The 17,457-nt window shown below is 33.8% G+C and overlaps 1 protein-coding gene and 1 long non-coding RNA gene across 3 annotated transcripts in view; both read left to right on the forward strand.

Annotated features, from left to right (window-relative positions):
* Nucleotides 1–432: 432 nt before the first annotated feature.
* On the forward strand, nucleotides 433–2,536 carry LOC138404394 (uncharacterized). Of its 2 annotated transcripts, XR_011238357.1 has the most exons (3): nucleotides 433–672; nucleotides 1,208–1,399; nucleotides 1,950–2,536. It is a non-coding gene; the product is annotated as an uncharacterized lncRNA (long non-coding RNA). The 2 variants fall into 2 exon arrangements; XR_011238356.1 differs by lacking the exon at nucleotides 433–672 and having other exon boundaries at nucleotides 1,101–1,399.
* A 4,949-nt stretch (nucleotides 2,537–7,485) lies between these two features.
* The window catches only part of wdp (Leucine rich repeat protein windpipe), a 67,044-nt gene continuing 57,072 nt past the window's right edge, over nucleotides 7,486–17,457 (forward strand). Inside the window, exon 1 of the mRNA XM_034982876.2 lies at nucleotides 7,486–7,756. The gene's annotated coding sequence lies outside the window, so the exon portion shown is untranslated. The remainder of the gene's footprint in view (nucleotides 7,757–17,457) is intronic.

Genomic DNA, 17,457 nt, shown 5'->3' on the forward strand with positions numbered 1-17,457 from the left:
TATCAATGGTATGAATGACCAACTAACTTGGTACAGTAGCTACGGGTAACTTTAAAACGTGTCAAACATTGTGAGTCAATAGTTCAATGGAATTAAATGTAGAACATGCTGTAAATTGTTTAATAACATCAAATAATTACTCAATAAAAAACATATTTATGTACATAAATCATATTCTAAAACCCTTTTTTAAAATAATATTATACCAATGTTACCCATATATATATGTACTTATTTTATTTTAGTAGTTATTTACTAGTTTTATATTGCTTCTTTTTTACTCTGTTTGCGTGAACTCAATCTAAAATAAAGAAGCAAAAATCGGAATGTAGATCGATTTTCTTGTCACAAAAATAGATTCTTTGAAAATCGATATCGGATCGATATGACATCCCTAGTGTCAAATAAATTGTTTGTTTTTAATTCGTTCTCTGTGGTTGTTCAGCTAAAGCACAGAACACTATTACTGCTGTTTAATTTTTTGTTTAATCACTATTTAATAATTAGACAAAGTGATCTAGGAATCTACAGACGCCTAGTTAGTTGTAGACATAGATAATACACATATTATGTTATGGAAAATCCATCATGTCGGTGTGGTAATTTGTTCCTTCCGGGACTCTCCACTGCGACTTCTGGAATCTGGATCTTGGAATTCACCTGCACCAGTAGGTAAGTAATAAATAAATAATTATTTGGTTTATAAGAGTGTTAGGGCAGAGTGAACTAAAGTGAGGAAACTCTCGGCTTGATTCTGAATCGACGATATGTCAAATAATAGGTTAAGGTTATTCTTTTTAAAAAAAGAAGAAAGAAAGAAAAGAAAGGTGACGTGAAAACGGTAAAATCATGGAAAATAGGGCTACATTAGAGCTATTTGCGTGATGTCGAAGCCTCGACGTTTTATTAGAAGTAACCTAACTGTCGTGAAATGTGGTTAGAACACCTTTTGAGAACATTACGGAGAACTCTCAAGCGTACAGGTTTCCTCACGATGTTTTCCTTCACCGTTAAAGAAATTGATATTTAATTGCTTAAAACGCACATAACTAACAGTTGAGTTGTGTCTTTTGTTTGTGTTGATTGTGTGAGTTGTTGTATCTTATCATTATTCACTTAATTAACTGATTAAAAACAATTAACTGATCAAAGAAGAATTGCAAATGCTTTTGAAATTATCTAATATTGTAAATATATGATTTGACAGATTTCACATGAACATGTCATTTGCATGGAGTGTTTTGGTTCATCACAAAAAGCTCTCCGAGCCGGGCTAGCACCTGCTGCTTTATTTGGACACAGAGTGCGAGTTATGCATGTGGCATATCTCTACGTCCTCGCACAGCCTTCAGACTCTGAGGAAAGAAATATTATTCTGCGTTGGATTTCTGCACACTTGGTATGTATAATAATGAAAAGTACTACTTACCCATTAGACAGCCTATACAGATGAAGTGGCATATGCAGATATGTTACCCGCTTAAATACCTGTATTTTACCAGTCATAGTACCTATACTATGTACATTCAATCTGTACCTACTGTATGAACTATTATCTGTACATGTTGCAATGTTTAACATATAGTTATGTATTCTGTATGTGTTATTTCGATTTGTAACTAGTAATTACTTAATCATCATCATGATCAACCCATCACCGGCTCGCTACAGACCATGGGTCTCCTTACAGAGTGAGAAGGGCCATAGTCTCCCATGCTGGCCAAGTGGATTGATTGGCATACTTCACACATCTTTCAGGACAGTATAGTGAATGCATGCAGGTTTCCTCACGATGTTTTACTTCACCTTTATAGAAAGTGATATTTAATTGCTTAAAACACACATAACTTACACAAGTTAGAGGTGTGTATACCTATCTTATCATCATTTAATTCACTTAATAACTGATTAAAAGCAATGTTTAACATATAGTTATGTATTCTGTATAGGTGACGCCTCGCTGTGGCATGACGCCGCGTGCATCGCTGCGGGCTTAGGTGTTCCACGTGAGCGCGAGACCTTCTACACATCACGGCTAGACGCGGTGCCTATATGTGTGCTACCAATGCCAGAGCGCAGCTAGCGGATACCCATAGTATGCGACAGGTCAAGATGGCAATCGGGGTATGAGGCTGGGGACGCTCCGCACAGCCGCACGTCACCCCGATTGTCATCTTGACCTGTCGCGTTCTATAGAATGCTGCCGCATCATTGCCGACGTAGGACGAAAGCGTCAAGCTTGTGCCACCTGAGTAGGTACGACAGTAGTGCGACAGGTGGGGTTTGAACCGGCGACCCTTCGGATTTCAGTCCACACCTTTAACTGTTGAGCTATTGAGGCTTCTATAATATAGATTTCTTTAGAAATATATTTAATAAAGCGAAATATTTCAGTAAAACGTAAGTTAGCAGCGAATTAACAGTTTCGAAAATTCTAATTTCGGAGGTCGTTCTTCACCATATTTCTGCGGAATCCGGAGGTTTAGATTTTTTTTAAATGTGTAATTAAATGTAATAAAACTATCCTAAAAATTAAGCTCTATTTTATTAGTGGACAACTTATTTGGTAGCGATACTGAGTCCCATAGTCACTTGGGCAATGACCTTTAAAAATTTATTAAGGTTTATGGGTGTCAAGGCAGGTGGTTGCTACGTCACTTAGTCTGGCAATGCATGACGTGATTTTTAATACTATTCCGAATAAAATAAAATAAATTAGACTTTATACATTAACGTGAGATTTTATACGTCTTTGTTACCTATTATCTGCCAAATCCACCATGATTCAAACTTCATAGTCGCAGATCATAGTGGGGACAATAAACAGATAAACTTTCAGCTTTTATAAAATAACGAAGGTCTGGCACGTGCTGGCTCTCTCTCAATCTCTCTCTATTACTAGTGCTCGTGTGATAAATACAAATGAAACGCAAAACGCAGTTTCTTTGTCGTTTCGATTAAAAATTGTGAATCTATATATATAAAATTCAAAGTCCTGACTGACTGATTGACTGACATATATAACAACGCACAGCCTAAACCGCTGGTCCTAAATACATGAAATTTGGAGGGTCTATTCTATGTAAAGAGTAGGTATCCACTAAGAAAGGATTTTTCGAAATTCCATCCCTAAGTGGGTTAAATGGGGGATTGAAGTTTGTATGAAAGTCCGTCATTTTTCAAGTTATTTGCACGAAAATTGGTATTTGGGTTTTCGGTCACAAATGAAGAAATACGTTTTTCAGGATTTTTGGAAAATTCGCCCATAAGGGTGGTAAAATAGGGGATGAAAATTTGTATGGGAAAGTTTTATCATTGTTAATTAACTTGTGGAAAGTAGGTTCTTTATAAGACTTAGGTGTCAGCTAAGAAACGGTTTTCAGAAAATCCTTCCCTAAGCGGTTGGAATGGGGGTGGGAGGTAATTTGGAAGTTCTATGTTTTTAAAGTAACAGACGTGAAATCAACATATTTTAGGTCGACAGCTTTATATAATAAAATCTTTCGAAAATTTTACGAAAATCTTACGGGTCTAAAGGGGTAAAATGAGGGTTAAAAGGTTATAAGAAAGTCCTATGTTTTATTGTTTCCTGTAAGCCACGCGGGCGAAGCCGCGAGCAGAAGCTAGTTTAGATATAATGCTCATTTTATTTTGTCGAGCATTACTTTTTTACTTCTACACATTCTTAATTAGTTTACTCGGCCAAGGTTTTTAACTAGGTGATGATTAAGTACCTACCTATTTAAAAAAAATACGTTCATTACTAAACACATTAGAATATTTTTACGTGTTTATTGCTTTGTTTTATTTCTTTTTTTTAAAATGTAATAATGTTATATGTATTTTAGTAACTTTTAGTTTCTTTATATGGTTTTTAATAAAGTGAACGGATATTATGTTCGTGTCGAAACTGTGCAATTGTTAAATTAATGTTCTAGCTTTTAAATTTTTGGCATGACTTTATATTATTAAAATACATATATCTTTAAGAGTTAATAATAATAAATATTTCTTTGATTCTCTTCTTCTTGCAAATGTGACAGTTTGATTAAGGTAAGTGTATTTATCAATTATTATTTCTAAGCTATTGTATTTTTTATGGGAATTTCCAAAATGTCTGTACTTTTCGTTTTAGATAATATATTCATTGATGTTCTATTCAATCACCTTACGGCTTATCTGATGGTAATCCTGCAAGAGATTGTAGATCAGCTGGTCGGTTACATAAAAGTTGCATCAATCATTGCTACAATCTTAATTGTTATGATTGGCTGAATTTATGGTATTCCTTTTTCGACAATGGACTTTGACCAATAGCAAAAGAGTTTTGGCCAATCAGAGGTGTTTGCCACCATTACATTGTAGCTGACATTTCAGAGTAATCGCCCTACAGCTTGTGATATAATAGTTGTTTAAAAAGTAAATAAATGCCGTTTATCAGCTACTGCTGAACCTATATGTCTACGCATACTCAATTAGTGAAGTAGGCCATGTTCGACGCTAACAAAGTATCTTATAGATTAGCCTTTTCCAGCCGTTTCCATTATCTTGCAAAAGCGGCAATTGTCTTCGTTATCGCCCGACGACACGCTGCTCAAGCACTTATTGTGTCCACGATTACTCAGGTTACGTTAACTTTCCTCCGGTGACATCCATTAGGCGTAATTAGTCGGCTGAGTTATTTTAACAACGTAGGTATTTACTAACGTTAAACTTATAAGTGAGGGTCTGCATATGGAATATAAGAAGTGCAAGACAGCTGTAATATTTACATTTGATAAAACTGCATCGATCTGAATGTGCAATCATATGCACAACCAATTTCAAATTTTGGCTAAATTAGGGCCTTCGAGATACTATCGAAACTTTCGACAATATACCCAGTATTTTTTTTCTTGTTAATGAGTGCCAATGAGCTATTCAATTGAATTACGATCTAGCCAAATTCTTGACTAATTAAGTACTTCAAAAGGAAAAAAAGAACCCATTTTGACATTTTGTTGTCTGTCTGTCTGTCTGTCTGCCAAGAAACCTATAAGGTACTTGCCGTTGACCTAGAATCATGAAATTTGGCAGGTCAAGGTCAATCACAACAAAGTGATCCTTTTAAGGGTTCCTTTTTTCCTTTTGAGGTACGGAACCCATAAAATTAAAGATTTGTGTTCCTGACTTAATAATATTAGATTACTAAATCACATCATAATGGCGCTTGCAAATTGTGAAGGTACCTACTGTTTTGAGATTTCTTGTAAGATGGTGCGCAACCCTTCGTGTGCGTGTTCGACTCGCACTTGACCAGTTTTTTTAAATGTTTTAGTGTTGATTCATCATTTTACTTGGATGTCGGCGTGCCTTAATGTACATCGACCTTTAGAATGACATTTCGGCTTTGTAGAGCGTTGTCTCTGTCACTTATATCTATATGACATTTTGTCGGTCTCAATGACAGAGACAATGCTCTACAAATCAGCTATCTCCTTCTAAAGGTCGATGTACATTATTTTCTGCCGCGTACTGTATTTCAGTTCAGATAACGGTAAGTGGCTCAAAAATGATTATCAAGATTTCATTACAGATAGACGAATATACAAATGCTAATTATAAGCTTATAAAAGACTTCTTTTGTATGACTGTATAAAGGCTATGTACGCAAAACTGTAATGATTATGATGATCAAACAAAACGCGGCGAGAAAGTGGGACATGAAAACAAATAAACAGCTTATAATTTTAATAGATATTGTAACGGTTGTATTTATAGACAGAGATTATTATCTTTCTGCAGAGTTAACTTTTGAATACTAAATATCCTCGGCACATTTCTGGCAAACTACTCACCATGGGTCTCCTCTCAGAATGAGAAGTTTTTTTTTAATATTATAGACCAGCGTTTGGCTGCAATCAGACGGCAAGTGGTGATGCAGCCTAAGATGGAGCGCGCTTGCCTAGAAGATGCTTATCCCCTCTTGACTTGAAGGTACCCATATTTATTGGACGTTGTTCGGAAGTTATGCGCGTACATAAATATAGATTCATATAAAATATAAATACAGGTACCAATCTATTCATTTAAATATTACAAATTATTAAACTAAGAAACACAAATAATATTAATTTACAAACAGGTTAACTTGGAAATAATTATTATTAATTGAAAACATCACTCAATTTTCACTTTAAATGCTGGCAACGTGAAATTCGACGTAACTTTACGTCGATGAAATTGGAGCGAATCATTGCTTGCGAGGACTTTACTTCATTCCTATAATTATGTAAATTGGAAATATACCTACATACCTACATTTTTTTTTGGATTTAGTTTGTTTGAAATTAACTATTTAGAGTATAACTACTACTTTATAACTACTTAATCATTATATTTTATTATTATCTTTACTCTCAATGATCATTGGACCTTATTGCCTTAATTACCACTAGTATTAGATTTAGAATAAGATATAGGTACTTATTCTAAATCTAAAACTATGAAGTAACCAAGAAGAGCTACTTACCTATCATATTATATTAAGTATATATGTACTTATATAACTATTTATTGAATATTCAAATCTGCAACAGGTGTCTACTGTTTAAAAACCTGTCGATAAACAGTTACAATAGGTATGCCCAATATCACGTCCGTGATAGTGTTAGGTTGGTCGGTACAATAAGTAATAACCACTAACCAAACATGTTTTTATAACATAAGAGAATAAGAATAGATGTAAGGATGAAAATAACAATATCTGTAACCGAACCACAGAATGACTAAAAATAAACGAGCGAGGAGAAATAATTAAAAAGCAATGATAGTAGAACGAATATAAAAGAAAAGAATTTAAAACTCACGCAAAACGTTAGTAACCGAGAGCGAGCTGAGAATAAAAGGGGGGAATAGGAATGGAAATGGTTCGATTGTCGTATGATGCTAAACCACTGTGTTGTCTTCAGTATTTCAGCTAAGTGTTATATTTTGGTCCTAGTGTTATATTTTTTGAGGTCACAACTCAACACAATACAATGTTCTGAGCTGGCAGCTGGTTAACGTAGATATCCAACTTAAAACCAAAACCAGATCAAGTTACTTTCATTTCTCATGGTGCGATTTGCTGAATGTAATTTTATTGTTTGATGTATATCTGAGGCATGTCTGAGGCAGTGGTTTAATTTCTTTAATTTTAACCTTTTTTAATTCCAAAATATAATTCGATGACAGTAGATACCAAACTATCTCAAGCATTTATGAGTTTAAATACTTTAAATACAGATTAAAATACTTCAACACGCAAACCAGTCTCCTCATTAACACATCCTGCGCATTTACGCTTTTTGTCGAGTAAAAAGAATGTCAAACATTTGGAGTCCTTCTGGTGGGACGAGTCTAAAGTTTTGGAACAAACTTAGCAACTTATGGCTATAGAAGTACAGATTGTATCTACTGTCTAGTCGAAATGCAATGGTGGCTAGTGCAGTTCGAGATCGAGTTGTATCGCAACGGGTAGCGTCAGCGTGTCAAGTCGGCAGTCGGCAGTCCGCAACGAACCACGAAGTAGAGAGCGCGCCACGTGCAGTAGCCGCACCGACGTGGCGTGATGTCCACAGAATAAAAAAGCCGGCCGTGCACCAATTGAAAAGTGACAGTGCGTCAGTGAGAAGAATTTGTGCTCGGGATTTTATTCAGGACTCATAACTTCATATCGACTCAACGACTTCGCCTCCATTTTCATTAAGTTTTTTTATTTGCACAACATTTTTAGGTGAGTTTTTCACAGTTTTATTTTATATACATCTACATAAATGTATAAAGTTACAAATAAAAATGTGCATCTGTGTTAGTGCATCTTCGAATATAGGAATACTGATTTTTTTTAACAAGTGCAATGAATTATGTCGCTGTTATATGAAAATAATTTTGAATAATGTAATGATTCAAAGTTAACTACCGATTCAACGAAAGACGAGTTTTCAAGGTTCACAATAATTTAATATTTGAGTTAGTGGCAGGCATATTTTTGAATAGGAAGGTAGCTAGCTATGCTTCTTTAATTACCTACCATAAATTTTTTTGCTAGTTCATCGTAATTTGAAAGGACCATAAAGATTATTTTTCTCAATAAAGTTCGTTTATGTGTTTTTTCTTTAACTGAATAACGTGCATGTTAAATTATATTATTATATAGTATATTTTGTTCTATAAAATAAGGGTATCGTATTGATAATGATTTTTGATAAAACTCATTCGAGTCGAATGTCGAATTATCGATAAAATCAATGTAAAACTAGGTCAATATAATTTACCAAGTAGATAATTCAAGAAAAATATAAAGGATAGATACCTATATCACTTAAGCATAATATCTTTGTTACAAATTAGGTGCATCCATTAATTAATATTTAGTGGAATTAAATATGAATCAATCAATACGGATGAAAAATTAATTAATACTACATAATAATACATTGATAACAGTCATCATTTATCTACATTAAGAAATTAAATTGTGTATTACATACCTACCTTTCGATAATTATATAAGTATGTAATTATGTAAAAATACATAGGTTACGAAGGGAGTAATGGGAAATATAGAAACCTAACCTAGTTAGAGAGGGTATATAAATATTAAGATGGTTTTACCATAGTACAAAATATAGTTCTACACTACAATAATTCATTATAATATATTAACCAGACTACCTATTAAATGCTATAATTTACAGAATTTTTATCATAGGGGCATTACCAAATATTTTTAATCTTCACAATTTATCTACTTGCTTATTTTTCTCCGCTGTGGTTCTTGTTCAAATAGGTTGTAGGCTTTTCACAAAAGTTTTCCAAAATTCATAATGCAAATGGGGTAAGGTAAAATTTAATTTATTTTAGGTAGGTAGGTATTTAGTTTAGGTGTAATTTAACAGTCACGTAAAATCTTTGTTTGTTAAATTAATTACAGACGACAATATTAGTATCAACGTAATTAAATAAATATAATTTTTATGTTTACAATAGGTATAGGTATTATGTACCTATTAAGATAAGATGTTGTGGTTAAACAGTAAGTAGGTACGAGTGGATGTACATTGTACGTATTTCTCCGAAACTATTAATAGGAATAATAACTCGTTAATTGCCTACTTAACTATTCCATTAAAATAATTAAGTAGGTAATTTGATTTAACATTAATTCTAAATTAAATAGGTACCTAGGGTATAATAGGACGATCTAGGATACATTTGAGATTGAGCTAGATGCTAATTAAATAGGTATCAGGATCAAATTTTTATTTTAAGGGCTGCGAGTTTCATTAATTTGGGTTCCTTGTAAAAAAAGTACAAAAAGAAGAAGAATTAAAATATTTTCTATAATTTCGTTCATTTATACGTTACAACCATTTCTTTTTGCTTTCTTCGGCTGTTCATGTTTCAGATTATGTACTTTCATTTTCAGTAAAATAGCTTAAAACACCGTCCTTAACAACTTTATCGTATTGAAAAGTCTATATTATACCTACAATCTACATACACCATTGCCTCTTATTTTAAGTTTTATTTCTTGTTCCAAGGCTAGACTTGCAAGGCATTGGCCGTTGCGAGACTGCTTGGAGTCTGCAGCTTGCCATCATTACCGTAATAATAGTGTCGATTAGAGCACGATTCGATTAACCCTTCGATTGCGAACGTAAAACTTAAATGGAACATTATTATTTTTTAACTAATTTTTTTGCAACCTTTTCGAATAAGTATGTTTTATTTTATTTTAGTGACACCATAGTTACACTAAACAATTTTTAATGGTTAATTCATCGTGATAATCCTTCGATTGTACTAACGACGACGTAAACTTTAATGGAACATTATTTTTTGCAACATTTTCAAATATTTTTAAATTTATTTTAGTTACACCGAATAATTTTAATGGATAATAATTATTAAACATTATACCTACTGGCGAAGTGCGTTGGTAAACGCTATTCTACGAAACAAAAAGCAGAAGTGCAATGGTTTAGAGTTTACGTTATATATTTAAAAAATATTTTCTGTATAGTTAGGTTGGCTCTAAAATATGTATAATAATTAAATATTTTTGAATAGTTACTTAATGTGAGATTTTACGATAGAATTAATTTTACGTAAAGATTTTTTGCATTGAGGATATGAAATGAGGTTTGAGAGATTTATCTAAACAAATAATCTTTATTTGAAACGTCAACAATAGACTACAAGTTTTATAGTAAGCAGGTACATATCTATACATTGTAGAAAACTTGTACCAAAAGTGAAATCTTTTTACTAAGTAGATAGTTATCAGTAATTAATACTGCTTTCATTCAATAAATAGATAGGCAAATACTATAAATAAATCTCTATAAAATTATCACTTGGTAACGGTGACTTTAAATACATTATCCGATTCGACTTAGTCGTGACTCGTGAGCTAGGATCACGCCACTTCTTGCCAACAAGTGATCTCTGCACATTGTTCGTTACTTGGGTTTGTGTAATTTGCCACAGTCGTGACAACCATATTTTGTGAATAGTACCTACATGTTAAATTAGAAATGATAATCATCACAAAGTTGATGTAATATCTGAAACATCTTTGGTACAATCATTGCGAATTTACGAAGAAGAAAGTCATGGTGTTTAACATTTCAAATTTTATTACATACCTAAGCAGGTATTTTACATGTTGTTAATTGTTTACTAACGTTCATTAATTAACATTTGCGATAATGAAAATTTCTTCAAAACGCATTTGTTAACTCTTTAATGAAAAATAGGTCAAAAAAGTTACCTATATATTATTTAATAATTATTATTACTGACACTAAAATTTCAATTGAAAAACCCTCAGTGATAAAATGCGGTAACTGGTAAGTAGGCAAAGGTGTAAATGACATGGATGCTCTTTAACCTGACCATAAACATTAACTTTAAATAGGTTATCTGTTTTTAGCTAGTAAGTAGAAGGTAAACTGACTTTATCTTTCGTAATATTATTGCAACTTTGTGTAAATTTACAATAATATTATTTTATGTTCGTAACTATTAAAAAGCACGGACTCTGATAAACGGCTATTGGCACCATTGGCACAGAAAAAATTAATGATAATAATAATTGTTGCTATAAAAGTAATTTCTTTATAATTTTTTCTTATTATAATTTATTATTCACATTTTTTATTTTTAAGTCGGTTAGACTTCAAGAAAAGGATTTAGGTTATTTTTGAATAAGTTTATACTGACTAATTTTAAATTTTAATTAAGAAAGAGTTACTTACATGAATAAATAAATTATTGGTTATTTAGATAGTATGTACTAGATATTATCAACATGTAGACAGAGGAATAAAAAATAAGCCGCAAGGAACAATTTGAAAATATGTTCATTATATAGAACACTTTGTAATTATTACGAATGCATGTATGTAAAGTAGACTATCTAGGCCATGGCGAATTCGAGTCTTAAAGAATACGGACATAAGCTAATTATCGGGTACCGTTTTTCTAATTGAGTACAAATGGTTTTGGACTTAGGTTATTTATCAAGTTCTAGATAGCAAGTCCCAACATTCAAATATTCGCTTAGTAAGATGATTGATCGTAACAAATCAACGCGATAGGAATAGGATTGCTTAATAAGACATTTTAATGTGCTCTTACCGTTAATATTTTTAAATAAAGAATGCTTAAATATCAAATGCAAAGAAATTTAACGGTGAGATAATTTTTCAATTTTGGGTAATGGATAAAGAAAATAATATGTCTGGGACATTATTTTCGTTTTGGATATCGTAGAGAGATCTTTAATCACAGCTATTTACCGTATTTCTACTAATGGATATTAACGGATCTTCTGCTTTCAAATAGCTTAGGTTACGGAAAATGTTGCTATTTATTTTGCATATGAAGTAGGATCATTCGTTTGACCTCTGAGTTATAAAGGTTAAGAGTAGATTTCAGACATTTCAATAAATTGGTACCATTGATTAGCACTGATGAGGTAACGGGCACATGTGAATATTATTTACTGCTTTCGCGTAATAAATTGACGTATAATTTAACTGTTCGGTGCTTACGAGCTCAATAGTTATATAACCGGTAACTGCATGGTTTTCTTAAACATACATAATATTATATAACAAATTCTTATTTAATGAGAACCAGAGGGCAGGGTCTCATTTATATCTAAATTGTAATCTTAATATTCTTAATCAACAGATAAAGATTATAATTTAATTACATGACACCAGTGTGATTTTTTGCTTTATAATAATACAAAATGTGTGAAGTTTTAGTTTGTAGTGGTTTTTATATCTTATTTATCATTATGATAGGAATTATTTACCTATGAATTTAAAATATACTGTGAATTTTATAAATAATAGAGCCTCAATAGCTCAACCGGTTAAGGAGTGGACTGAAAACCGAAATGTCGACGGTTCAAACCCCGCCCGTTGCAGTATTGTCGTACCTACTCCTAGTACAAGCCTGACGCTTAGTTGGAGAGGAAAGGGGAATATTAGTCATTTAACATAGCTAATATTCTTTAAAAAAAAAAAAAAAAGAATGCATTTATTGAAAAAGTCGTGATAGTAACATTATTTGAAATGAATGGACCATTAACTGTTATAATAAAAACAAATAATAATTTATGATAATGTAATTTATTGTACAATAATTGTAGACAAGAGTGATGACCGAGTATATTATAATGTTTCTGAAGTTAGATGATAACAGTTGTATTAAATAACATAATCAAGATTTTGTACTCGTAAGTTGTAGATTATATCAATAAATACTTAATATTTGTATACGATAAACGAGAGCGTTCACGTTCATACATCCATTATTCAAACAATCATTCACAGTACAAGTAAACAGTATTATATCTTGTAAACATGTAGATAATAATCTCTTCAGTGGCGTCATTAATTATATAATCAGCTGTTTGTAATAACCTGCTCTTGAAGTACACTATTTTATAAAGTTTTTTGATTGAAATGCGCACTATATGTAATAATTTTTTAAAAATATATATTAATTATAATCAATTATTTCATTTAGGTTATCATTATTTTTAATTAATTAATAATATTTTGTTATCGTGTGTGTGTTTGTGTAACAAAATTTAGTTCCTTGAACGTTAGGAGGGTTAACCTGAATATTAATTTCTATCTAACATTACTAACATTAAAAAATATTTTCGTGAGAAAGTTCGGAATGGTTTTTGCATAGAAAATGAAAAAGACAAAGTTTAAAAATGTAGGTGGAGGTGGGCAGCTAACTAATGAAAAGAGCGCGGCTTACCTCTTTGAAACTTTTGGAGGTCATTTCGTTATTTTGAAAACTATGAAATCGTTTCATCTGAAAAGAGCTGAGCTTATACATGGCTTTCATGCAAAGAGAAAGTCAACTTGAATTAATTAGTACGTTGAACTGTATCAACTTTGCGCTTGCAAAAAGTATGCCTTTGGGTCTGTCCTGATTTTTAAATTGAGATTTGCGTCGAGACACAATTCACAAAAGCAAAAAGATAAATGGCATCATAACATTACGTGAAAATAATTAGTTAAATATTTTTTTCAGTTCATTAACACTCTATTCACTGATAACGATAAACTGTGTAAACTACGCAAATTCTAGTATGAAATAATTTTCCTTTGAATTTTTTGATCTTTTTTGTACGTGTAGCGGGTTATATTACTATAGGCTAATATCATACTTATTCCCGTAGTATAGAAGTAGTTATTCTGTACAAAAACTACAAGCTCTCAGTAGCAATATGTCATCAGTGGATAAATAATTCTAATGCTGTTCAGGTTTTCATTACCGGGATGTTACAGGGTTTTTTCAGTTTAAGTATCTAATGCTTTTAGAGGTAAAAGATCTTCGTTTATACATAATAGGTAACACTAAGAAGGGAAGTGTAATAATGAAGAAGTGTCAGGTTTCCCATCAAACTCGGGTCATTGCGGGGCTAGGTGGCTAGGTGTAGCTTTCAGCTTTCTCCTGGTGCTGGCTGCTTCACACTTATCTGATGCAAATACATTCATCGTACGACGCTAATTAGGAGTGTTTTGTACTAAGATACTATCACTTTTTCTTCCTTTACCACTGCCAATTTCACACGATCTTTTCTTCGTTTTCTCAGGTGATTTGCTTATTGCAGTATTAAATAACACTTACTGGTATGAAAATAAGGATCGTAAATTCCATTATTTAGTTTTTTAATACAACTTTTAGTTCCATTATGCTTTAGAAGGGTTAAAAAATAAAAGTAAGCACATATTCGTATAAAGCTTTGGATACCCATTTGTACTATCCATTGTGATCAACCCATCGCCGGCTCACTTCAGAGCACAGGTCTCCCCTCATAGTGTGAAAGGTTTTGGCCATAGTCTACCACGCTGGCCAAGTGCGAATTGGCAGACTACACACCTGCATACCTGAGAACTCTCAGGTATGTAGGTTTCCTCGCGATTTCACCGTTAAAGCAAGTGATATTTTAATTAAGTACTTAAAACGCACATATGACTTGGAAAAGCTAGAAGTGTGTGCCCGGGATCGAATCCCCGACTTCCCTAAAACAAGGCGGACGTTTTTACCACTAGGCTAGCACTGCTTAGTATTTGTATATTAGCTAGTAATAGTAAGCGATGATAGTAAACGAAGTGGACAACCCATTAAACAACGAGAGGCATATCAATAACGCTAGGTAGCCGAGCGTAAACAATAACCACGTAATCAGGTCACCTGAAAGGTGTGGAGGGATACGGGTCAGGCATTATGCGCCGATTGAGCCAGAAGCATTGTAATTGTACCTATTGTGTTAGGACAATAATTTTACTATTATACCCAGCGCGCTTTGGCAAGGGCTGTCCAAGCCTTGAGTGCTAGTTTTCAAGTAAACAAACGTGTGGTGTTGGCATTCCGTGGGTCGCCGCCTAAGCGTTTGATGCTCGCTACGGACGGGCTGTGGCTGACGCGACAATACTAAAAAGCCTATGAAAATGTATGACGCCCATGGTGCCCATGGCGCCGCGTCAGACGCGCGTGGCCATCACGCGATAAATTTTCATAGTGTATTTAGTATACCTAGCTGCATCAGCCGCTGCGCGTGAGTCGCACGCATCTGTCGCTTCAGCCGCGACCCACAGAAATCTTTATGGACTAAGAGAAGAAAATATAAAAAATTAGACTTGGTACTTTGACATAAGATTTTTTACACCTTTATTACCTTGTTATCTTCCAAAGCTACCATGATCCAAACAAAGATCCAAGCAAATGTTCCTTTCCGTGTTGGGGACAATACGCAGAGAAACTTTCAGCTTTTATAAAATACTAGCTGATCCCCGCGGCTTCGCCCGCGTAGATTTAGGTTTTAAAAGATCCCGTATAGCCTATGTCACTCAGGAATAATGTAGCTTTCTACTGGTGGAAGAATTTTTAAAATCGATTCAGTAGTTCCAAAGATTACCCCCTACAAACAAACTTAACGACATTACCTTTTTATATAATAGTATAGAAGTATAGACAAGCATAACGCTTAACTGAGTTGCTGAGTCTGCTCAGATTTGGCCTTGTTCAGGGGATTTTGCGACTTTTCAAATTTTTTGGAAATTAGCAAAAGGTAGTAACCCTAACCGAGTGCATCGCACCATATCTGGTCTCCTAGAACAAAAATTTATTGCCTATTGTTTGTTAATAGATTTCTGAAAATCATAATGACTTTTGTTGTAGTATATTTAAATAGGGTTGCATGTTGGCTGGTTTAAACTTGTTTCAAGTTAATCTAGCAAATTGAACACTAGGAAAGATAATAACTTTCAAGTACGTATCAGTAGCTTCAGTAAAAACGTATCGCCGTCATGTATTGTGTCTTCAAATACCTATACCGCAGTTTATCATTTGCGGTCAAGGACTCGAGAGTCGAATTGGGTGTGCGTGTAGTAATTAGTTAATTACCTATCAAATTATAAAATATCTATCCTGTTATTACTAGGCACGATAATGGCGATCGAGACCATCAGTGTGGAAGTCCAGTAGGGCGATTGTCTAAAACCTGCATCAATCATTATTACAATCTCAATTGGTCTGATTGGCTGAATTTGTGCGATTCTTGTTGCAACAATGCATTGTGGCCAATAGTGAGCGAGCATTAACCAATCAGAGATGATTGCGATCGTGACATTGTAGCTGTCAAACAACCGCGGTAGAGCCACAGCGCGGCGCGTGTTGATAGGTATGCGATCAACTTTATAATGCTTTGGATAATATAGAATATTCATTGAGGATCTGTGCGAAACAATATTGTAAGTAGATAATTAATTAGGTACATTTTCTGATTAAAATACATACTTTTTTTTCTTTAATCCGGACGTAGGTACCTACCTATTGGCCATCTGAAACTTATTTCTGAAATTGAGTACAAAGTTCATGATTTCAAGCTCTGAATAGACAAACTTGAACTCATTTTCAAGAAAAACTGCCTTACATGTGTTAAAATTAGACCAAAGTGATAATTTCGACCAAAATGGTAGGTAGTACAATTAGATAAGTAGGTACTTACAGTAAAATTTCAAGAGCTTTCATTCAGTTTTTTGCTCATCCTGTAAAATTTTATTTCGTGCAATTACTAACTGATGTCCGCGACTTCGTCCGCGTGGATTTACATTTTTGAAAATCCCGCGGGAACTCTTTGATTATCCGGGATAAAAAGTACCCTATGTGTTAATCCAGGGTATAATCTATTTCCATTCCAAATTTCATCCAAATCCGTTCAGCCGTTTTTGCGTGATTGAGTAACAAAAATCCAAACATCCACACATTCACATTTATAATATTAAGTAGGATTATTAATCTTCGACCTAATGATATAAGTACAAGGGCGTTGATACATTGAGTAATTGCGTATAGATTAAATGGATAATATCGTTGCCAGAGCCACCTTTGATAACATTATCACTATCAGTAATGTAACGATTAGTGCCACGCATCGACAAGCGCACTGTTAAAATAGGTAGGTATAATATTATGTAGGTATGCTGCTGCGATGAAGCTGCGATAGCCTAGTGGTTCGGACGTCCGCCTTCTAATCGAAGGTCGGGGGTTCAACCCCGGGCACGCAACTCTAACTTTTCGGAGTTATGTGCGTTTTAAGTAATTAAATATCACTTGCTTCAACGGTGAAGGAAAGACATCGTGAGGAAACCTGCATGCCTGAGAGTTCTCCATAATGTTCTCAAAGGTGTGTAAAGTCTACCAATCCGCACATGGCCAGCGTGGTAGACTATGGCCAAACCCTTCTCACTGAGAGGAGACCCGTGCTCTGTAGTGAGCCGGCGACGCGATGCGTTGATCATGATGATGATTATGTATAGTACGCGATAGGTCGAGATGGCTATCAGGGTGCGGACGTGCCACCTGCACAGCCCCCGCATTAACCCGGTG

Source organism: Maniola hyperantus, chromosome 2 (genome assembly GCF_902806685.2).
Source record: "Maniola hyperantus chromosome 2, iAphHyp1.2, whole genome shotgun sequence".
In the NCBI taxonomy this organism is placed as follows: domain Eukaryota; kingdom Metazoa; phylum Arthropoda; class Insecta; order Lepidoptera; family Nymphalidae; genus Maniola; species Maniola hyperantus.